The sequence below is a fragment of the Aedes albopictus genome, chromosome 3, assembly GCF_035046485.1.
Source record: "Aedes albopictus strain Foshan chromosome 3, AalbF5, whole genome shotgun sequence".
In the NCBI taxonomy this organism is placed as follows: Eukaryota; Metazoa; Arthropoda; class Insecta; order Diptera; family Culicidae; genus Aedes; species Aedes albopictus.
This window is the reverse complement of record NC_085138.1, coordinates 399,583,208-399,608,459: the sequence shown is the minus strand read 5'-3', so window position 1 is coordinate 399,608,459 and position 25,252 is coordinate 399,583,208. Positions and strand designations below refer to the sequence as shown.

The 25,252-nt window shown below is 38.6% G+C and overlaps 1 protein-coding gene across 3 annotated transcripts in view; it reads left to right on the top strand.

Annotated features, from left to right (window-relative positions):
- The window catches only part of LOC109408340 (protein cortex), a 218,900-nt gene that overhangs the window by 86,972 nt on the left and 106,676 nt on the right, over window positions 1-25,252 (top strand). The gene's annotated exons all lie outside the window — the stretch shown is intronic.

Here is a 25,252-nt window from a genome sequence, read left to right as displayed (position 1 = left end):
CACTGCCATCCCATACAGTGCCTGTACCAGTTATCGCACCACCTAAGAAAAACTATTTCTACAAAAATAAGAAGAAGACCGATGAATGTAAACAATAAGTCAAATGATTGATTAGTTTTCATACTTTACAGGAAAAATATAAAAACGGAGCCAAAACTACTTTTAGTATTTATTACGGCGTGTGCCAATGATAGGAACCCTGTACCAGTTATGGACATATTTGTTAATTTGGGTTCCACTTCGCACTATTTACATGCATTCCTTATGGGATTTGCCATAACTGGTACACTATGGCGAAATAGGGTGCAAGGAGGCCGAAAAGTTAAGGAAAATGATTTATTTCTACCATAATTTGAGCAAAGTGTGAAGTTTTAACCATTGCAATCATCTTTTGTGATCGTGATCTGTTGTTCACGATTTTTTTTCTTGTTGATTTGTATCTTTAAAGGTTGAAAATCAACTATGGCGAATTTGAGGTACTATAGCCATAACTGGTACACTGAGCCTACATTGAAGTTTACGCTGCGAGGAATCGCTTTTTGGTCCGTGCCGGCACGACATGCAGGTTTCGGGCAGGATGGAATGTTTCTTTGTAGCAACCGCGATCTAGATGTCTATGGGGAAGTGAAGTTGTTATGCTTCATAGCATTTTTTTAAGCTGAGAGGACAGTGATGTGGAATGTGATTGAAAATCGAGAATCAAATGATTGATTTTTAAAGCTAATCTGGGAAAATAAATGTATGAAAATTGGGTTTTATGGAATATACTGAATTCATTATTTTTAATCCTGGTTTACTGAGTTTCATGGGAGGTAAACACTCATGGAAACATTTGGCTTAGATTATAACATCATATAATAAACTTTTATTTTCGATACCTAGAGCACAGACAAACAGACGTAGCATTGACAACATTTTCATCAATCATGGGGTTGCCTGATGGGCAACAGGCGACTCACAAGGTGAAAAAGATTCAAATGCAAAGAGTCTTTATAGCCACAACTGTAAAGGTGTGGGCATTTGACATGACCATGGTAAGATGATTCTCGGTTAGTTCATGAATTTTTCGTAAAGGACATTTTTTGACTTGGTCATAGAGTATCTTCGCGTGCCACATGAAATGCAGATACAAAACAGTGATTGGCAGAGGAAGCTCTCAGTTAATAACTGTGGAAGTGCCCATAGAACACGCTGAAAAGCAGGCTTTATTCCAGTTGGGACGTTACGCCAGGAAGATGAAGATTCGAAAGTCAACTTATCAAAAGAAATCCTGGAGGAACTTTTCATGAAAGAATCTCTAGAGGCGCTCCTGAAATATTGAAGTTGTTCTTGGAAAAACATCCGCTGGAGCTCTTGAATACTTTAGCGAGCTTTGAGAAATTCCCACTATAACAAAGTTTGAAAATCAACAAGAGAAGAATGCAAACCGATACCAATGGCGACGACCACAGCGACGAAAAGGGACTTGCGATTGGAAGCTCGGTACGTGGAACTGCAGATCTCTCAACATCATCGGGAGCACCCGCATACTCGCCGATATACTGAAGGACCGCGGGTTCGGAATCGTAGCGCTGCAGGAGGTGTGTTGGACAGTTTAGAGGTTGGAACGTTTAGAGGTAATCATGCCATCTACCAGAGTTGCGGCAACACACGTGAGTTGGGAACAGCTTTTATAGTGATGGGCGACATGCAGAGGCGCGTGATCGGTTGGTGGCCGATCGACGAAAGAATGTGCAGGTTGAGGATCAAGGGCCGATTCTTCAACATTAGCATAATAAACGGGCACAGCCCTCACTCCGGAAGCACTGATGATGACAAAGACGCATTTTACGCGCAGCTCGAACGCGAGTATGACCGCTGCCCAAACCACGACGTCAAGATCATCATAGGGGATCTAAACGCTCAGGTAGGCCAGGAGGAGGAATTCAGACCGACGATTGGAAAGTTCAGCGCCCACCAGCTGACGAACGAAAATGGCCAACGCCTCATCGATTTCGCCGCCTCCAAGAACATGCCCATTCGTAGCACCTTCTTCCAGCACAGCCTCCCGTATCGTTACACCTGGAGATCACCACAACAAACGGAATCGCAAATCGACCACGTTCTGATTGATGGGCGGCACTTCTCCGACATTATCGACGTCAGGACCTAGCGTGGCGCTAATATCGACTCCGATCACTACCTGGTGATGGTTAAACTGCGCCCAAAACTCTCCGTTATTAAAAACGTACATTACCGGCGGCCGCCCCGGTACGATCTAGAGCGACTGAAGCAACCGGATGTCGCCACCGCATACGCGCAGAATCTCGAGGCAGCGTTGCCGGACGAGGGTGTGCTCGATGTGGCCCCTCTAGAGGACTGCTGGAGTACAGTCAAAGCAGCCATCAACAACGCAGCCGAGAGCACTATCGGGTACGTAGAACGGAGTCGACGAAACGATTGGTTCGACGAGGAGTGCAGAGCGGTTCTGGAGGAGAAGGATGCAGCGCGGGCGGTAATGCTGCAGCATGGAACCCGACAGAATGTGGAGCGATACAGATAGAAGCGGAAGCAGCAGACCCGTCTCTTCCGGGAGAAAAAGCGCCGCCTGGAAGAAGCGGAGTGCGAGGAAATGGAACTGCTGTGCCGTTCACAGGAAACACGCAAGTTCTACCAGAAGCTCAACGCATCCCGCAAAGGCTACGTGCCGCAAGCCGAAATATGCAGGGATAAGGAAGGGAGCCTCCTGACGGACAAACGTGAGGTGATCGAAAGGTGGAAGCAGCACTTCGACGAGCACCTGAATGGCGAAGAGAATGTAGGCACGGAGCACCAAGGCAGCGGAGGAAATGACGGGAACGAACCAACTCCCACGCTGAGGGAGTTAAGGATGCCATCCACCAGCTCAAAAACAATAAAGCGGCTGGTAAGGACGGTATCGCAGCAGAACTCATCAAGATGGGCCCGGAAAAGTTGGCCACCTGTCTGCACCAGTTAGTAGTCAAGATCTGGGAAACCGAACAGCTACCGGAGGAGTGGAAGGAAGGGATAATCTGTCCCATCCACAAGAAAGGCGACAAGTTAATGTGTGAGAACTTTCGAGCGATCACCGTTTTGAATGCCGCCTACAAAGTGCTATCCCAGATCATCTTCCGTCGTCTTTCACCTAAAGTAAATGAGTTCGTGGGAAGTTACCAAGCCGGTTTCATCGACGGCCAGTCGACAACGGACCAGATCTTCACCGTACGGCAAATCCTCCAGAAATACCGTGAATACCAGGTCCCAACGCATCACTTGTTCATCGACTTCAAAGTGGCATACGACAGTATCGACCGCACAGAGCTATGGAAAATTATGGACGAGAACAGCTTTCCCGGGATGCTGACTAGACTGATAAGAGCAACGATGGACGGTGTGCAGCACAGCGTAAGGATTTCGGGTGAGCTATCCAGTTCATTTGAATCTCGACGGGGACTACGACAAGGTGATAGACTTTACTGCCTACTATTCAACATCGCCCTGGAAGGTGTTATGCGACGAGCCGGGCTCAACAGCCGGGGTACGATCTTCACGAAATCCAGCCAATTTGTCTGTTTTGCGGATGACATGGATATTATTGCCAGAACATTTGGAACGGTGGCAGAACAGTACACCCGCCTGAAACGTGAAGCAGCAAAGGTCGGACTGGTGGTGAATGCGGCAAAGACAAAGTACATGCTGGTAGGTGGGACTGAGCGAGACAGGACAAGCCTTGGCAGCAATGTTACGATAGACGGGGATACTTTCGAGGTGGTAGAAGAATTCGTCTACCTCGGTTCCTTGCTAACGGCTGACAATAACGTGAGCCGTGAAATACGAAGGCGCATCATCAGTGGAAGTCGTGCCTACTATGGGCTCCAGAAGAAACTGCGGTCAAAAAAGATTCACCCCCGCACCAAATGTACCATGTACAAGACGTTAATAAGACCTGTGGTTCTCTACGGACACGAGACGTGGACGATGCTCGAGGAGGACCTGCAAGCACTCGGAGTTTTAGAGCGACGCGTGCTAAGGACGATCTTCGGCGGTGTGCAGGAGAACGGTGTGTGGCGGAGAAGGATGAACCACGAGCTCGCTGCACTTTACGGCGAACACAGTATCCAGAAAGTGGCCAAAGCAGGAAGGATACGGTGGGCAGGGCATGTTGCAAGAATGCCGGACAACAACCCTGCAAAGTTGGTGTTTGCTAACCATCCGGTTGGTACAAGAAGGCGTGGAGCGCAGAGAGCACGATGGGCGGACCAGGTGGAGCGTAATCTGGCGAGTGTTGGGCGTGACCGAGGATGGAGAGCTGCAGCTGCAAATCGAGTATTATGGCGGCAAATGTTGATTCAGTATTATCATGAATTTGATGTGAACTAAATAAATGAAATGAATTTTACTGTAAGAATTCTCAAATGAACTCATGGAGGAATAGGAACTTCTTGAGTTATTTCCGAAGCAAATTCTAAAAAGATTTCAGAAACAACAACTGGAGCAACCGCAGAAGAAACGCCTAGAATTTCCTGGAATTCGAAAAATACCCAGTCAACAATAGGGTGGGGCTTATTTTGAAAACTCTATCCAGGATATGATTTCCCAAATGAAAAATGATGTTTTGTTAAAAATAAACAAGCTGTACAAAAAAGAGCAATTTGGGGCGCACAGGGCGTAAGTGAAATTTATGCAAAGTGCCAAAATCCAGAGATTTGAATTCGAAATGTTTCCCAATTTCTTCAAGAAGCTTTATACCTTCTTAAGCTAGAACTTATGTGTGGGTTGCATTTTTTTTTCATTCAAAACCCTTCTTGGTTTTCGGATATTATTCAGAATATTTGTGACGGGGAACTGATTACGAGACCATTAGAAACTGGAAATCCTTTGACAAATTGTAATTTTTGTGCGTCGCACGTACTTTACTCCTCCCCAAGCAACACGACTAGTTTCAAAACCAGTAACAGCAACTTTAGTGCAATTTATTCACTGTCCGTATTATAGACGATAAAACACAATTGCTTATTTTTTGAAACCCAAAAAGCGCAGATTTTTAATCGTTATGCAACTTGAATGAGAGGGAATGATAGAAAAAAAAAATGGAAAAAAGATTTCGGCCAGACTCGTACCATGGACGCCAGGAGTATTAACTACTTATCTATTTAACATACTACACCAAACGCTATGTGAGAAGATTGCTGGTCAAAGCACCGTTAAAGCTACTGAAGTTACTTGTTGCTTCACTGCACCTTCATTTTCACAAGTTAGAGAACTGTCAAAATGAAAAGACGCGCAAGTTTTTCGCAACACATTTGGAACATAATATGAACAAACAAACCTGACTTAGATGTTGTATGACTGTAACATAACACATTTAATGCAAGCTGATTGTTTAATCACTTGTGATGAACATGTAAGTTCCGCCTCCACGAATCGATGTCAAACACGAGGTATTTGGTGATTTCAATGAAACAAAGCTGAAACTTTACGAAATTCGGAGTTTAAATGCAACTCAATTGACAAGATGGAAGTTGCGTGTGCCTTCAGTGCAACTCATTTAGACCAAAGCATAAAAAGCCACATTTTGGATGATGTTGCAGGTACTGCTTGGGATACATTTCTTTTGAATTTTTTTTCTTTTTTTTTTTCACTTTTTCATCAACAACACTTTCTCTCTTTTCCAAATTAGTGCAAAAAAACTGAATAAAACTGCGATGTTGCATCGAATCGTTTTGGTGTCTTCTGCGCACTTATTTAGCACTTTGTAATGCACAAGTGCGCAGAAGACACCGACACGATCCGATGCAAAACCGCAGTTTTATCCACGATCCCGCACTTATACCAACTGCGATAGGGGTCCAGTGGGGTGGGAAATGCGCAATAAATTAAAGATTGATAGTGGTACGAATTAATATCCCAGAATAAGTGATATAGCCTAGAAAAATTATAACGATTTTGAAATATGGTACTTTGCATAAACATCAATTGTGCCCTTTGCGCCAATAATTCTAACATAATTATAACAAATCATGATATTTATAACCCTTTGTTCCTTGATGTTTTTAAAATACTGTAAGTCAACTATATCACATAATGTTGTAAATGCTGTTTGATTACTTAGTTTTGATTCTTAGAAATTTAGAAAATAATGTCACAAAATTTTATCAAATTGTAATACAAACTAGTAATCTTGAAGCTGAAATTCATATCATATATTGTTAAAATTTGGATCTAATTATAACAAAATGAGTTATTATCCTGATTAGACCAGTGTACTTTTTGTTACAATTTTAGTTATTTGAACATCTAGTTTATAACAAAGGTAATTGAAACATATTTTAACATCGTAACACAATATGATATAATCTTTATAAAATTTTCAAGTTGGGTAAACTTCTTATCCCGACCCATTATCCAAAGTATTTAATTCTCGTTTATCTAAGTGGAACACTACGTTACGTCAGCAAGTAAATGCACAACTTTTTGTCATTGTATTGGTCTGCTGCATGATACACAAATACATAGTGTAGAAATAGTGTTCAATGCTTGAAACACAAACTGATTACAGCGATTTGGTAGACCAGAATACAATTCAAAATTATCAAATTCAAAAGAAAAGGTGTTCAGTGGGAATCGAGCCTAGGTCCACTGATTGGGAACGTTGGAACGTCACGCTATTAATTCCCATTTTTAACACACTTTTCAAATAAAAAACTAACTGTTCAAAAGGTCATATTTATTGTAAATTTTACAAAGAATCTGAACATGCAAAAATATTTGAGCTTTACCGTCGTATTTACGAGTTATAGTGGAAAATCTGATCAAAAAGGCGAAAAAACAATGTAAAAGAGATCCTGTAGAGAAATTTTCAAAATTGGACCTCATATGCGGGAAATTATTTTCAATATGACCAAAATCAAAGAATCTGATAGAAAAAATTTCGGGACAGTTTTCAAAAAAATGGTCAATTAGCTGTAACTTTTTCAAAAAAAAAAAAAAAATTCCAAAAATATGAAATTTTCACTGTAAGTTGAACTAGTTGTCTATTAATGATCCAAATTAGGGAAAGATCGAACTATTCCACATTAAGTTGGAATGATTCTTGTAAAGGACATAGTATCTATGTTTTTTTACTAGAATATTTTTATCTTAATGTAGAATAGCCCGATCATTTCCAAATTTGGATCATTAATTAACAACTAATTGATCAACTGGCAGTAAAAAATTGAGCTTATGTGATGCACTTTTCGAAAACTTACAGCAAGTTCAACAGCAAGTGGCCAGAATTCACTTTTATGAAACGGGTAATGTTACACAGCCATTTTTTAGTCATATATGACCCTCCAACCGAAAGAGTTAATGGTTTCTTGAGAATCTAAACATTGAATCAAGAAAAACAAGAACTGGATGACGGATAAAATGTGTAATGCTATTTTGAACAGACTTTGATGATGTGCACAGCTCCATCAAATCTTTACCAAGAAGTTTTCCAAATTTGCGGAAAAAAAATGTTCCAATCGTCCATACAACTGTCATTTTCCCGTGTGAATTCAGTCACCTCATTCAGCTGTCGAGCAGCGCGGCTAAAACATTCGATCAGTTACCATTTTCTTCCCAACCCAGCGAGCATTATCGGAATGTACACCAGTAGCGCGTCCCTCGAGTAAGGCTTGCGTTTCAATATTTATGAGAAATGTCGTACCCACCACCACCGACCGACAGTATGGAGCACTTCTTGCGACCTTCATGAAACAACACACATGCGACAACGTACCAGGCTACCGTACGGATCCCATAAATCTCCCCAACCGGACCGGACCGGGGGTACCGTCTCCGTCTCTATCGTGTCTACTGCTTTATAATAACGTTATGAATTCAATCATCTCCCAGCGGACATATCTGGGCAGGTAATCTTCCTGGCCCGAAGTGGTAAAATATGGGTGACAGTGAGTAAAGATATTCCTAATTAGCGGTGGGGTTGCCGGCTTCAGATTCAGTCCAAATCATCAATCACACGCGTGTGGTAGGGGGGTGTTGTGGGTGAAATGATCCACCATGAAAGTATTTTGAAGATAAAAGGTGTAAGATAGCAGATAAATAAGATAAACAAAAATAGAAGATAGAAAAAAGAAGACGAGTTATAGAAGACAAACTATAGAAGATAGACATTTAAATATAACAAATGGAAGTTGAAAGCTGAAGGATGAAAAACTAAGAATAGAAATCTATCTACATTTGCTTATTTTTAAGAGCAAAATTATCTAGAAACAACTGCATTCAACAATTTAAAATTTAGCCCCTTCTAAAGAAGCACATTTCGCCCATTCCTCCACCATCCCAAAGTCTTCGGGCTTGGTTATCATCTGGTTGGTTGCGCTACCGGTTGTCGAGCGACATCTCGCCCGGTAGCTACACAAAAACCTCCCATTCCGAGAAAGGAAAATCACTCGGAGTGCGCTGCGTAGATGATGCGCGGTGTTTGGTCGGTTTGGTCCATGATGAAGACCGAGCCCATACATGGGTCTCGAAGAAAGATGACATAAATCATAACCCGTCAATCGGATATAAGTGATCTGTGCGCGTGAGCTTTGTGAACCGATCATCATCAGCTCACACTTCGGGCGGTGGAGCTGTACTTCGAGGTAGTGCACTACAGATGTGTGGAAATTCTTCGTTTTTTATCTAAATTGCATGGATTCAGAGCTGCAAAAAAAGGCATAAAAATTGCCTGATAGTATTGAGTGACGTTAAGTTATGATGAGTTGTAGAAAAAACTGTGAAGAAACTAATGAAAATATTTCTAGATATGAATTGACGAACTCATGCATTCCATCACATTTATCCGTAGAAACCCAGGTTTATATGGACGTGGACAATTTAGAAGACATGGCAAAATTGCGCTTGGGTAATTGTTCTCTTCGTTGCGGTAGTATAGCTGTATTGGCGGTTATAGAAATTGAACCTTTTTTTCGACTAACATATTTCCAAGAAAGATTTTTTAATATCATGCAATTTTGATATAGCACTATTTGTGTGCTTAAGATTTATCCAAAAACTCCATTTAAAAAATATTTCCTTTATTTTGCTGGTTTGTGCTTATTGTTGCGATAGTGTTCTTATCCTCCAAAACCCCATGAGAATTTAATAGGATGCGAAATTTGGAATCAAAGTTATTTTTTTTCTCCGTGTGAGGAACACTGTGCCTATTGTGGGTGCAAGCGATTTATTAACTATCGAAATCAGAGAAAAACGATAGATTTCATATTTTTCCATGCTTTAGATAAAAAACTATCAACTAACGTTTTGAAACCCTTTTTTAGTTGAACGTGGTACAAATTTATTTAATTATTTTACACAATTTTCTTCATGATTAGCACATCTACTCTCTATAGTATCAAAGAACATGCTATGTATGCATTGATAGCGATAGGTTCTCCATCTGCTAACGTAGTCTGTGTGCCCCAAAAATAAACCTTTACATTCAAGACTGTGAGAATTCTTTGCAGGATTCAACTCAATTGATCAAAAACTGAGCTGACTCACTTATGTTGTTTTTTTTTATAAGAGCTTTATGAAATGTAACGCTCTTCTGACAAACATTGTACCCTCTATTCTAATATTATTTCTTTCTCTGACGAAATAGTTCAGTGATTCTTCATAAACTACGCAACGCTATTGAATTATGTAATGGGTCTACAACAGTGTTATGTTTCACCTTGTTTCACATGAAATATCAAAATTTTCCCGGGAGGATTTCTTACAGTAACTCTGGGAGAAATATCTGGAAAACCCCTGAAAGGAACCGTGGCTGGAAGCTCGGCAGGAATCCCTGAAAGAATCACAGAAGAATCAGTGCAGAAATCACGAGAGAAATTTTGCCCGACGTTTCGGTCACATTAAGGACCTTCTTCAGGGACTCTAAAATTAGTTATTCATTCAATTTTTAAATGAATAATTATTATAACATTTTTTACCAATTATTGCCGATTTTTCAACCAGTGTTGTTTTATCGAACAATTATTGTCGAATGGCTGGAGTTTATACTATTAAGACAATACATTGTTAAAAAAAAAGTACTTTCCTTAGTATTTTCATTCGTCTCATGCAATTTTTCTTTCTGTGCACTTACTCCCTCACAGCAGTTAGCGGTTGGGATTCGGTAACTGTGGAAAACCCCTTCCAGAATTTTACCGCTCTGGAACTGGTGTCGCGCTTGATCGATCACCAGTTTTTTTTTAAATAATGTATAATCCTAATCAATAAAACAACATTGCACGAAATATCGGCAATAATTTGTGAAAAATGTAAAAATAATTAATCATATAAAACCCATCCTTTGAAAAAACAACAAATTTTAGAGTCCCTGAGAAAGGTCCTAAATGTAACCAAAACGTCGGACAAGATTAAATAGCTGTATTCGAATTTCGTTAAGACTGGCAAAGCCATTTTCATACTGAATTCTGTAGCAGTCGAATCCAAAAATTTAAAAAATTTCGGCAGATATTTATTTATCTACCGTGAGGTCGTCGTTCACTGCTCATGCTCCATTTACTGCTCGTTTCATACGATTCATATTTAAATCGTATAAAACGAGTGGCGACCGGAGCATGAGCGGTGAATGGCGGCCTCACGGTATATTCTTTCACATATCTTCTCGGAAGGAATCCCTTAAGAAATCAGTGCATAAATGCACCACAGATATTCTGGAAGGAACATCTGAAAGAAATCTGGTTGTTCATATATCCATGAGCCCTGCCTGTGGAAAAAGTTTCTTGAAAATCTGAGACCCTTCGGCCCAATTTGTGCGATAATAACAAATGCTCTTTAGTCTCTACACCATCCACCCTAGCCTCTACCCTGATTCTCCATCATATCCTTCACTCTAACCTTCTACCCTGCCGTCTACCCTACTCGCTACCCTTTCATCTACCCTAACCTCTACCCTACCGTCAATCCTAACCCTCTACCTACCCTATTCTCTAACCTTCCTTTTGCCCTACCATTCCCCATCACCCTTCACCCTAACCTTCTACCGTACCCTACTTTCTACTTTTTCGTCTACGCTAACCCTCTACCGTAACCCTCTACCCTAACATCATCCTCTACCCCATCTTCTTCCCTACCATCTACTCTCTTTACCTTACCCTCTTCTGCTCTACAGTCTATCCTAACCCTCTATCATACTCGCTAGTCTACCCTCTACTCTAAACCTCTACCCTATCCTCTACCCTACCCTTCACCCTGTCCCACTACCCTACCATCTACTATATACTTCACCAAAACCCTCATCCACCCAACATCTACTCCAACGTCTACCCTACCCTCTATCCTTCTATTTACATTTCTACTCATGCCAAATTTGGTAGAAATTGGCATTCCAGAGTGAAATGCGCAGAGCACTAGCGTGCGCAGGGTTCTTGCTTAGGGGGGGCACTATAATAATGGTGCAAAATATGTATGATCATGGTGCAAAATTGGATTATGGTGTTACATGCAATATAAATTCCCAAGTAGAGGTCTCAACATGTTGTGGTGCTAACATCGCCAAGTACTTCACTGAAATTCTGGAGAAGGCTTCGGATGGTGATGATTTCAAGGCAATGCGAGACTTTAATATGATGTGATTATCTCGACTCTTATAAAATTTTGTAAACGTATCAAATACAATGTAGGTTATCGAGAAAAATATCAATTACACTAGTTTACAAAATAAAACGAAAGTCGTGAACTTCTGTCAACGACCAAAATTTTTGAAGCATAATTTAGCGCTGATTTCAAAACCGCGCTTCAAAAAAATTAAAGTAGAACAGTTTTTGAGTTTTAGCTCAATATCGAGTATTATAACTTTATAAAATATGGAATTTAATAAAATTCAAATATCTTGCGTTTTGTTCAACCAATTTCAAATCTTTTTCCATAAATTAAACGCTGAATATAATACCATTCGATCATCTGAATACAGGTTTTGCGTCAGATTGATGAAATTCAAGATATTGGCGAGTTTTGGGGACGATCTCCTTAAATTTTAGCAAAATTTCCAAAAATATATGAAGAAATGTATTTTTTTCAATAAGAAAAAAATAATTTAAAAATCCTTTCTCAACGTTTATTTGACATATCATATGTAGGTAAGTTACAGTAAAAAAATCAGATCAATCGGAGTATTGATTACGGAGAATAAGATGTGTAAAGTGAGCGACTTTGCTTAAAAATAGAACAAAAATCGATTTCAAATCATCAACCTTGTATGGAAACTCGAAAAAAATTCCGCTCTACGGTAATTTTTTTCCTTCACGTTTTCGAACTCAGGGCATGATTCTACTCCAAAAACAATCATCAGCTTACCGAGTTCAAAAATGCTGTAAACTAGTGTTATAGAAAACAAATACTGTCGTTGTGAAAGAATTTTGATCCTGGACAATTAGGACAATTGAAGAATGCCAGAGTTCCTAGATAGAACATTTTGATCGGAATCCTAGTTGCAATCTACAGAGATTCTTCCAGGATTTCTCCAAAGATTCGTGCATGAGTTCCTCCAGGAATTCCCCCAAAAAATCTTCCAATAATTCCTTCAGAAATTCCTCCAGGAAGTCTCATATATTTCTCCAGAAATTCCTCAAATAATTCCTCCAGGAATTCCTCCGGTAAATACTCCAGGAATTCTTCCAACATTACCTCCAGCAATTCCTCCAGTAATTTCTCCAGGATTTTTTTTTTTCAGGAATTCCTCCAGGGATTCAATGATGGATTTCTTCAGAAATTCCTCATGATGTTCCTTTAGAAATTCCTCGGGGGGTTCCTTCAGACATTTCTTTAGAAATTCCTCCAATATACAACCAGTGATTTCTTTCAGGAATTCCTACATGGATACCTCCAGGGAATCCTCCACGGAATCCTCCACGAATTTCTTTAGGATTTTTTCCAGAAATTTCTTCAGTAATTTCTCCAGGGATTCATTACTGAATTTCTTCTGTATTTCCTCAGAAACTTCTTCTAGAAATTCCTCAAGGAGTTCTTTCAGACATTTCTCCAGGAAGCCTCATATATTTCTCCCGAAATTCGTCAAATAAATCCTCCAGGAATTCATCCAGTAAAAACTCCTAAAATGCCTCCAGAGATCCCTCCTGGCATTTTTCTAGGAAAAATCCTGAATGTCTGTCTGTCAGAATTCCCTCAATATTTCCTCCACGGATGCCTCCATAACATGCTGAAGGAATTTCTCACGGAATTCTTCCAGGTATTCCTCGAGAAATTTCTCCAAGGATTCTTCCATGGATTCCTCCAGGAAATTCTCGAACAATTTCATCAGAAATTCCTTCAGGGATCCATCCATGGATTACTTCATAAATTCCACAAAAAATCCTCCAGAAATTCCACCAGGATTTCTTTCAGAAATTTGTCGAGGAAGAACTCCTGAAATTCCTTCAGCAATTCCTCCAGGCATTCATTCCTCCAGAAAATCCTCTAGGAATTTCTGCCTGAGTTCCCCAAGAATGTCTCTCGGAACCCTTCCAAGAATTCCTCCAGGAAAACCTCCACGGATTCCTCCAGGAATTTCTTCAGGATTTTTTCCAGCAATGTATCCAAGAATTCCTGCAGGAATTCATTCAAAAATTTCTTCAGAAATTAATCAAAAATTTCCTTCAGAATTTGCTCGAGTCGTTCCTTCAGTCATTCCTCCAGAATTTCCTCCGAGATGACTCCAGGGATTTCTCCTCGAAATTCATCCATGGACCAGAATATCCTAAAGTAATTTCACCCGAAACTCTTCCAGAAATTCCTCCAGGAGTTCCTCGAATAATTCCGCGAGAAATACCACCAGAGAATCCTCTACGGAATCCCCTAGGAATTTCTCCCAGATTTCTACCTGAAATTTATTCAGAAATTCCTCCAGGGATGCAATAATGAATGTTTTCAGAAATTCCTCCAGATATTATTTCAGAAATTCCTCGAGAAGTTCATTCAGACATTCCTTCATTATTTCTTGAAGGAAGCCTAATATACTTCACCAGAAATTCCTCAAAAATAATTCCTCTGGTAATTACTCCAACAATTCCTCCAGAGATTCCTCCTGAAATTTTCTTTTAGGAATGACTTTCAGAATTCCTACAATATTTCTTCTAGGTATTCCTCCAAGAATTGATCCTCGGATTCCTCCAGAAAATCCTAAATGATTTTTTTTTGCGGAACTCTTCCAGGAATCACTCCTAGAATTCTTCGAAAAATTCCCCCATGGATTCCTCCAGGAAATTCTCAAGGCATTTCTTCAGGAATTCCTCCGAGGGTTCATCCATGAATTTCTTCAGAAATTCCGCAAAAATTCTTCCGAGAATTCTCTCAGAAATTTCTTAAGGAAGAGCGCCAGAAATTCTACCAGGAACTCCTCCAGGGGTTCCTCTAAAAATTCTTCTGGGTATTTTCACCTGAACTACAGGTATTTCTCCTTGCATTCCTCAAAGAATTTCCCCAGAACTTTTTCTAGGAGTTTCTCATGGAGTTCCTGCAGGGATTCGTTAAAAAATTTCTTCAGAAATTCTTTAAAAAATCCAGCAGAAATTCCTCGAGGAGTTCCTTCAGAAATTTCTCCATGAAGCCTCATATATTTCTCCAGAGTTTCCCCAAATAATTCCTCCAGTAAATACTCCAGAAATTTCTTCAGAATTACCTCCAGGAATTCCTCCAGAATTACCCCCAGGAATTCCCTCAGAGATTCCTCATGAAATTTCTTCTAGAAAAAATCCTCCAGGAATGTCTGCGAGAATTTCTTCAATATTTCCTCCATGGATTCTTCAAGGCATTGCTCTACAGATTCCTCCAGAAAATCCTGAAGGAATTTCTCCCGGGACTATTCCAGGAATTCATCCTGGAATTTCTCGAGGAATTCTTTCATGGATTCCTCCGGGAAATTCTACAGGAAATTCTCAAGGACTTCTTCAGGGATGCACTCTTTCAACGATTTATTCATGAATTTCTTCAAAAATTCGTCCAGAAATACCACCAGGAATTACTCCTGAAAATCCTCTAGTAATTTCTGTCAGAATTCCTCCAGATAATCTTAAAGGAATGTCTCCCGAAACCCTTCCAAGAATTCCTTCAAGGATACCTCCATGGATTCCTCCAGGAATTTCTCCAGGATTTTTTCATGGAGATGAACCAGCCTTGGGCTGAAAATCTCCCCAATAAAGCTAATAATAATAATATTTTTTTTAGGAATTCCTTCAGAAATTCCTCCCTCCATGGATTCTACCAGAAATTACTCAACGCATTCATCCAGGGATTTTTCCAGGAAATCCTCCACGGAATCCTCCACATAATCCTAAATCAATTTCTCCCAGAACTCTTCTAGGAATTCCTTCAGGGATACTTCCATGGAATCCTCATGAAATACCTCCAGGGATTGCGGCCAGAATTCCTACAGATAATTCTCTAAGAATTTCTGTCAGAATTCCTCCAATATTGTCTCCAGGGATTCTTCCAGAAATTTCTCGACTAATTCCTCCAGAAAATCCTTAAATAATTTTTCCCGGATCTTTTCCGGGAATTTTCCTAGGAATTCCTCCAGAGATTTCTTTATGGATTCCTCCCAAATTTCTTCGGGAATTCATCCATGAGTTTCTTCGGAAATTGCTCAAAAAAATTCCTTTATTAATTCCTCGAGGAGTTCCTCCAGACATTCCTCCAGGAAGTTTTAATTTTTGTCTAGAAATTCCTTAAAGAGTTCATCCAGGAATTTCTGTAGTTATTCCTCTATGAATTCAAAAATGAATTGCTCCAAAAAAATCTGGAGGAATTTATCCAGAAATACCTGCCGGAATGCAAACATGGTTTCTTCCAGAAATTTCTCCAGAGATTTCTCAAGAAAATCATCCAGGAATTTCTCCAGGAATTCCTCCAGGAATGTTTCGCAAAAAATACCTCAAAGAATTCATTCGGGAATTCCTCCAGAAATTCCTCCATTCATTCCGTCAAACATTTCTTCAGTAATTCCATCTTGAATTTCTACAGGGATTCCTCCAGGAATTTCTACAAGGATACCTTAAGGAATTTCTGCTCGGATTTCTCCAGAAAATCCTGAAGAAATTTCTCCCGGAACTTTTACAGGAATTCCTCGAGAAATTTTTCCAGGGATTTCTAAAAAAAAATCAGGATTTTTTCCTTGAATTTTTCAGGAATCTCTCCAGAAGTTTCTCCTGGTACAACTATAAAAATTTCTCTAGTTTTTTATCCAGAAAATCCTCTGAAAAATTCTTCATGGATACCCCCAAGAATTCCTCTAGGTATTTCTCCAAGAGCTCATCCACGGATTTCTCCAGAAATAAACTTCCCCCGGAACTGTTCCAGGAATTCCTCGAAAAATTTCTTCAGGTATTCCTCCATGGATTTCGCCAGGAATTTCTACAGGAATTCTTCCAGGGATTCATCGATGGATTTCGTCAGATATTCCTCAAAAATCCCTCTAGGAATTCTTTTGCTCGAGGAGTTCCTTTAATCATTCCTCCAGGAAGTCGCAAATATTTTTCCAGAAATTTTTCAAAGAATTCCTTCAGGAAATCCTCCAGAAGCTCTTCCAGGAATTCCTACATTTTTTTAGGAATTTCTCCAGAAAACCCTCTAGGGATTCTTCCAGAAGTTGCTCTAGTAATTCTCCAGGGATTTATCCTGGAATTCCTTTACGGATTCCTTCAGGAATTCCTCCTAGGATTACAGCAGGGATTTCTCCAGGAATTTTCCAAAGCTTTCTCTAGGATTTCCTCTATGAATGTCTCCAGGGATTCCTCCAAGTATTGCTCCTGAAAATCCTCCAGAAATTGTTTCCAATGATTCTTGAAAGAATGACTCCAGGAATTCCTCCAAGAATTTTTTTCACGGATTCTTCCAAAAATTCCTTCAGGAACGCCTCCACTGATTCCTCTAGAAATTGCTCCACAAATTCCTCCAGAAATTCCTCCAGTAATTTCTGCAAGGATTCATCATTGAATTCCTCGAGTAATTCTTCCACAAATGTCCTTTCAGAAATTTCCTCAGGCATTCCTGCAGAAATTCCCCCGTACATTCTTCCAGAAGTTCCTTCAGGAATTGGGTTGTTTAATGAATAAAATATTGCTATTTTCTATAGCCTAATCGAAAGAGCTCATTTTTCTGAGTATAACGTGATTTTATTGGATTCCAACACCTTTGTTTTGATGGTTAAATCAACAAAACAGTTTTAATTTTCGTGGATAGAATGACAGTTCAATCGTTAAAGTGACAGTTCGACCCGAACAAAAAATTTTCCCCATACAAACTTTAAATGCATTTTAAAAATAGTTCCCGGACTCCAAAAATTATGAAATTTTGGATTTCGACTAATTTTTGGGTGGAGAATCCGATTATGAAATAATCCGGATACCCCTAAAGAATCCAATTCTTATAAGGAAACCTCCAGGCATTCTTCCAAGGATTCCTTCAGGAATGCCTTCAGAGATTCCTCCAGGAAATCATCCAGGGGTTCCAGGAATTTCTCCAGGGTTTCTTCCAGGAATGCCTCCAGAGTTTACTCCAGGAAATCATCCAGGGGTTCGTCAATGAGCCCCTTCTGGAACTCTTCCAGAAATTTGTCCATGAGTTTTTCGAAATATTTCTCCAGAAATTCCTTTATGAATTCTTTCATGAATTCCTCTAGGGATTCCCCAGGAAATTCTTCAAGGATTTATTTGGGAATGCCTCCAGGGAATTCTTTCAATAATTTTTCCAGCAATTCCTTTAGTAGTTCCTCCTTCAAATTCTACACGAATTTCTCTAGACTCCTCTTCCAGTTTTTGAGAGATTCGTTCAAGAATTCTTTCAAGTACTTCTTTAGAAATTCCTTCAGTGATTTCTTCTGGAATACCTCCACGGATTCCTCCAGTATTTCTCGAGCTGGTAAAGTGATTCTCAAAATGATCCACGGAATGCTGTTTTGATGTGCGAATCACAAAATGGTATATAAAATTCAATTGTGGATGGTACAATGAACACCAAGAATTTGCATAAAAATTTAAAAAGGTGTGTGATGTGAGTATTGTACATTATATACCTTAATAATCAAGGGAACGTCGAGATAGTGCATGCGTGGCAAGTAATTGCAATTTGATTCATAAAATGCTAAGATAAAACATGACATTTGGAGATGGTGTAAAAATAAAAATGTTAGTGCTGCGTAAAAATCAAATTCCGTGTGGCAGTAAAGGTGCATGATGTCACCGTGGTGTATTGGATCTTCTGATAACACTGAGTTCATTGATATGGTGCATTGAATGCTGATATATAGCATGTCATTCAAAGATGGTGCTAGATGTCAGTATGATGCATTAGAGTTGACATCGTACAAGAAATGCTATTTCGATGTACGAAGCTTCATACAACAATAGTGGTGGTGATATAGTGAACGCCACGATTACGCATTACAAGATTTAGTAGTGCATGAAATTTAACGATGGTGCATGATTTCGCAATTCAAAGATGGTGCGTGAGATGGTGCCTAGATGACTCTGTGAACATCATGGTGGTGCATGGAATGAATGATGTCAGTATGGTGCATTAGCTTCACCATGATTCTGTTATACTCGTCATGTGTAATATTAAGGTGCACTTGCAATTCATGCAAAGGTGCAGGAAACTCAATGTGGTACAGAAATCGTCATGTTCCAGGTGCGTGGAATACTATTTTGTATGCGAAATGCCAAAATGGTGCATCAAATTCAAATGTAAACCACATCATAATGGGGCATAAGATGCCTAGATGGTGCATAGAATACAAAATAAAAGTATTTTATGTTATGCTCACAACATAATGGTGCATCAGATGCGTAGATGATATAATAAACGCTGGTGCTTGGAAAGCTTCAATGGTGCATGAAATTTAATGATGGTGCATATCAGTATGATGCATTAGATTGCTAGTTGATTAAAAGATAGTGCATGAAATCAGCATAATGCGTGGATACCTAGATGATTCTGTGGACGCTTTGAAGAAGATACATGATGTTAGTGTGCTGTATTAGTCGTCACCGTTACTCAGCGACACTCGACATTGTGTATGGCTAGGTGCACGAATTGCAAAAATGGTGCTTGGAATTCATTGTGGTACCGAAGTCACCATGGTTCACGTACATGGATTACAGTTTTGGAATACGAAATGCCAAAATGGTGCATGTTATTGGAATATGGTGCTGACATCACTGATTAGTTAAAAGATGGTGCATGAGATTAGCTTAAATGATTCTGAGAACATCATGGTTGTGCATGAGATACTAAGAGATTGTATGTATCAGTGGTGCCACCATGATTCAGTGATTCTGAACATTCGGTGGTTAGATCCAAAATGCAATAATTGCAAAAATGATGCATAGAATTTAATGTGGTGCGGAAGTCATGGATCAGGTACATGGAATATAATTGGGTGTACGATATGGTAAAATGGAGCTTATGAAATTCAAATGTGAATTAAATGCTTAGATGACGCGTGAGATGGTGCTTAGATATTTATGTGATCATCATGGTGGTGCATGGAATGCAAAAGAGCTACATGATGTCTGTATGGTGCATTAGTTTTACCATGATTCAGTTATACTCAACAAATTCCATAAGTAGGTGCACGAATTGCAGGAAACTCATTGCGGCACAGAAATCAACATAGTCCAGGTACAAGGAATGCTATTTTGTATGCGAAATGCCAAAATGGTGCATCAAATTCACTTGTGAACCACATCATAATGGTGCATAAGATGCCTAGATGATATAGTGAATGCCAAAATGGTGGTTAGGAAGCTTTAGAGAAGGTGCATGATACTATATGATGCATTAGTTGTCACCATTTTTCAAAGTTTATCATGATTAGGTGCACGAATTGCAAAAATGGTGCATACCATACAAAAAACGTATTTTATGTGATGCTCACGGCATTACGGTGCTGTAGATGCCTAGATGATATGATAAACGCTGAAATGGTGCATGAAATTTCATGATGGTGCATATCAGTATGAGGTATTAGATATTTAATTGATAATAAAAAGACATTTCATGCGATCATCATAATGCGTATATACCTAGATCATTCTGTGGACATCATGATGGTGCATTGATGCTTTGAAGAAGGTGCATGATGTAAGTGTGCTATATTAGTCGTCACTGTTATTCAGTGATACTCGTTATTCTGTATGGCTAGGTGCACGAATTGCAAAAATGGTGCTTAGAATTCAATGTGGTGCCGAAGTCACCATGGTTCACGTACATGGAATTCAGTTTTGGAAAACGAAATGCCTAAATGGTGCATGTTTTTCAAATGTGGCGCTGACATCACTGATTAGTTAGAAGGTGGTGCGTGAGATTAGCCTAGATATTTCTGAGAACATCATGGTTGTGTATGAGATACTAAGAAATTGTATGTGTCAATGGTGCACCGTAGCTCAGTTATTCTCAACATTGCGTGGTAAGATCCAAGGTGCAAGAATTGCAAAAATGGTGCATGGAATTTTTCATAGAAGGGGGGGCAAGTGCCCCCCCTTGCCCCCCCCTGTGCACGCTAGTGGCGCAGAGAGAAATAAATGTATTTCGCATTAAAAATGTCAATATATAATCTTTGCAGCATCGTTTACGTCACCTAGTAAACCAGTCACACATTATATTGTCCATTAGAAACAATGGATATCAAAAGTCAGTATCCAAAATGACTTCCTAGGACGCTGAGCGTATATGGGTAAATAAAAAAAATCAAAAACTATAAAATGAGGAGAAATGGTTCCAGTTTTGTCTTAAGCTAAGCCAATAATCGTGTTTGTTCACAACAATGCCTGGATTTCAAACATGTTGTTCAGACATCAGGTATCAGTAGGTCGGTTCCAGAGGCACGTTCTCTTTTTTGTTGTTCAGCCATGGTTTGAGAAACACTGTAAAACGGCGATTGATTCGATTAACCCGGGAGTGGTCGCATCGTGTACTGAGTACACGCACCATGAACAATGCACGCTTTTGGTACACCGTGTGAGCGTGGTGTCGATGAGAGTGGCCGAAAACGCGACTGCTCGTAGATTAAACAAATTAAAATACTTACAGATCACACGGATCACATCACCATTTTCGGTGAAAGATGGAATCCTGCGAATCAGAAACAGGAATTGAGGTTAGTTTAAGATCAAATGTTTGGGCAAACGTTGTAATAAGCCTCTTGATGTGAAAGGATTGTAACCACCATTGTTTTAATTGCCTACTATAAGCAAAGAAAAGCAAAGCAAAGCAAAGCAAAGATAACGGTACACACAGAGCCGTAGCGTGGTCCCATGACGCCCTTGGAAAGCTTTCAGATTGGCGCCCCGCGACAATGGACATTGTTATTTGCAAAAGTTTGTATTTATACTTTTTTTAGGAAACAAACTCCCCGCTTTTTTATATTTTCTTGAAGTGTTTTTCATTTGTGTTTTTCTTAAGGAATTTCAATGGGAATCACTCAAAAATATTCAAAAATTTATTTTCCTTGAACGAGTATAGGGTGTTCTAGAAAGTATGGGCACAACTTCGCAGCTCTGCCATTTGGGAATGGATGCATAAACAAATTTTATTTTCACACATATCCTGCCTTAATGTATTAACATCAAATGCCAATCATTAAAATTTGAATTCGACACTTCGTTTGAATGCGGTAGAACATTCCCTAAAAGACCTTTTAAAGCTTCTGCACAATTTGCTATATTTTTCAACAACATCGCTTAACAAATTGTTTTCTAGGCACGAAATTAAGCTCGATAAAAATTTCAAAAAATATATCCGTGTTTTTCTATATGCGTATCTATTATACAACCCTTAGTTTGAATTGAAAACATATACTTTTGTACCTGAAAAATTAATTTAAACACCAAAATCGATATTTTTGAAAACCCGTTTTTCTAATAGTTGAAAACAAGCTTCTGAATATACATCACAACATGTAGAAAATAACTTTTTAATTTCACTCTCTCTCTTCTTGGCGTAACGTCCTCATTGGGACAAAGCCTGCCTCTCAGCTTAGTGTTCTATGAGCACTTCCACAGTTATTAACTGAGAGCTTCCTCTGCCAATTACCATTTTGCATGTGTATATCGTGTGGCAGGCACGAAGATACTCTATGCCCAAGGAAGTCAAGGAAATTTCCTTTACGAAAAGATCCTGAACCGACCGGGAATCGAACCCGTCACCCTCAGCATGGTCATGCTGAATACCCGTGCGTTTACCGCCTCGGCTATATGGGCCCTTTAACATAATTTCACTATAGGTAAAATAAATGCTCCAGCTTTATAAAGTGTAGATTGAATTATTTTTATTCTCATTAAAACATGTTTAAAACTCGAATGTCTGTGGGCATGTCTTATCCAGAAATAGAAAAGGCGAATTTTCCAGTTTTTTTTCAAAATTCTGAAATACCCCTACGCACAGGCAAAACATATTTTTATATAAAATTTCAATCAACCATCTGAGGAAACATGTTTTCGAATATATCATGTGAAAAAAATTCGAAAAAAAATGTTTCGAATTTGGATTTTCGGCAAAACCGTGAAATAGTAGTTTGTGCAGAAGTTTTGAAAGATGTTTTTTCATTTTTAATATTCTGTATACAAACCCTCTTTTTAATCATTAAATTTTTTACAGGTATTAATCAAAATACATTGAATAAAAATACAAACAAAAAAAATGTTGTTTGTTTAGAAAATGATTGTATTTTCGCTATACAAAGTTGTGCCCATACTTTCTGAGACACCCTATATAAGTATGAATACATACATTATGTATTTCAAGAATCTCACTAAGAACAGCACAATAATTAGAAATGACATTTCAGGTTCATAACATAAATGGTTCACATTTCTTCATGAAATCCAACAGTGTTTTTTTTTCTTTTCTTTTCTGGATTTTTTGTTCAACTGCATTTTGTTTTCAAGAATACGTAATTGAGTTTCAGGTGTTTTCAGGAATCCTCAAACGATCATTAATCAATTTTTAATGATTAGTTCAATTGGTTTTACCAGAATGTCCCAATAACTTTACCGAAGGTTTCTTCTGAAGTTAAATAAAAATATTTCCCAGAAGATCTATACGAAAATTTTCAGAAATTATTAGACGAGCCACAGGTATGGGGAAATACCAGGAGTAGTTCCAAAAGAAAACTTAATATAAGTTTTTGTTGGAATCTCTGGAAGAATTCCTGCTGGAATTACTGAAAGAAAATGAATAGAAACTTCTGACGAAATTCTTGCAGGAAATTCAGGTGTAGATGAAATTCATAAAATAATTCTTGCCGAAATTCCTGGAATAGTTCGTAAAGAAATATTCGTAAAAAAGGGTTTCCTGTAAGAATCTGTGAAGATTCCTGAAGAAAATCATGGAAGGTTTTTGAAAGAATCCAATGGAGAGATTTTATTTAAAACCATAATGACAGATTTTCCAACGGAAGACAGAATAATTTCTGAAGAAATTCCAAATTTATGTTTTTCCGGAGAAATTTATGAGGAAATTCATAAAAGGATATCTGGTAGAAAATTTCGGAGCAATCTCTAGTGAAAAAGGAACAATTTCGGAAGGGATCGATGGAAGGTATTCTAGTCGATATGAAAGATTTCTTCTTTCCAAAGGAATTATAGAAGACTTTCTGAATGAAACTTTGGTCAAATTACTAAAGAAATTTATAGACGATTTTCTAAAAAACACATGTGCACTATGGGGGATTCCCATACAAGCAGGCGGACACAAATATTTTTATCACATTTTCGAGGATTTCTTAGTTTTCTGTAGTTGGTTCGGCCAAAATATATTGTAAATGGAGATTTTTAAGATTCTCGATCAAGTTTTGAAAAGGGCGTATTTTTAAGGTGAATATATAACGAAGCCACACATAGCATTTTCAAAAGCACAAATCTGAAGAACCAAAAGACGGATTGCGTTCGAAAGTTGAACGATTGGTAACCCGCTGGTGGTGACCAATCGATTAACTTTTGAGCGCAAACCAACTCTCGGTTCTTCAGATTTGTCGGTTCTTCGAATTTGAAAATTCGAAGTGTGGCTTCGTTATATATTCATCTTAATATATCCGAGTAACTGATAATTAAAAAAAATTTGGATTTATTTAATTTTATCTTTTTTTTTGTTTTTTTTTTACTTGGCATGATCAGAATATTGTGGATTTTCTGCAAAAATTAGTTTCATAGGGCATTTGCTTGAAAGTTTAATCTCAAGGGGCGTTCCTATGCAAAATAAAACGCTTAATCTCCCAAGACCGCAATTTACCGCAGCATTTCGCATTGAAAACCGTTAGTGTAGACCTAAAGTTTAACCTTAAACTGATTTTGGGCCTGGGAATTGTGAGGAAAAAAAAGATGCCGATTAACAAAATTCCAATTTTATGCCTTTTTCAACTTTCCAGTGAAGAATTACTGAGGAAAACTGAGTTTCATAACAATGCTTAAAGTTATTTTTGTAGAAACTTCTATAAGAATATCTGTTGGAAACTCTGTAAAATTTCTAAAGAAATTCATTGAAGATTTTCCAGGAGAAACCCAGGAAAAAATGTGAAATATTGTGGATTTACTGCAAATATGAAGAATTTTCGAACGAAGCTGTGGAGGAATTTCTCAAGGTAGTTTTGAAGAGTATCTACAAATTGACCACAGAAAGATTTTTTGAAAGAATATCTGCCAAAATTCCTAGAGGACACTATGGTAGCTTATGTATTAACATCCTTAGACAAATATCAGGAGGTATTCTTTGACCAATTTTTTCAATATGTTCCTAGAAAACTTCATAAATTTCTAAAGAAATAAAAGAAATATTTCAATGAATGCGAAGAAAATCCCCGGAAGTAACCTTAAGAGAGTGATTGTTTAAACAAATTTAGATAAAAACTTTCACAAGAATTTTGAAAGCATATTGATTTCGCTTTATTCAATAAAATACTAAAAAAGTTTCTATAAATTAAGTAGTAGATGGATTTCAAGGTAACATAATGGTAAATTATCAAAATAAATTAAACAAAACTGAATCTTCTGGAGGATTGACTGAGGGTTTTAATCCTTAATTTAAATACCTACTAGAAAGTTGTTTTTTGTGGATACGGCAAAACGTAAAAAACATATTATCAATCTTTGATAATGAAAACAAAAAAATCTTGATAACGTGCCTTTCTGCTAGCCTTAGACCTTTTCGGCGCCTCTGAGGCTGGCACCCTTGGCGAGGGCCAACCTGGCCAACCGCACGCTACGGCTCTGCACACATCGTAGGT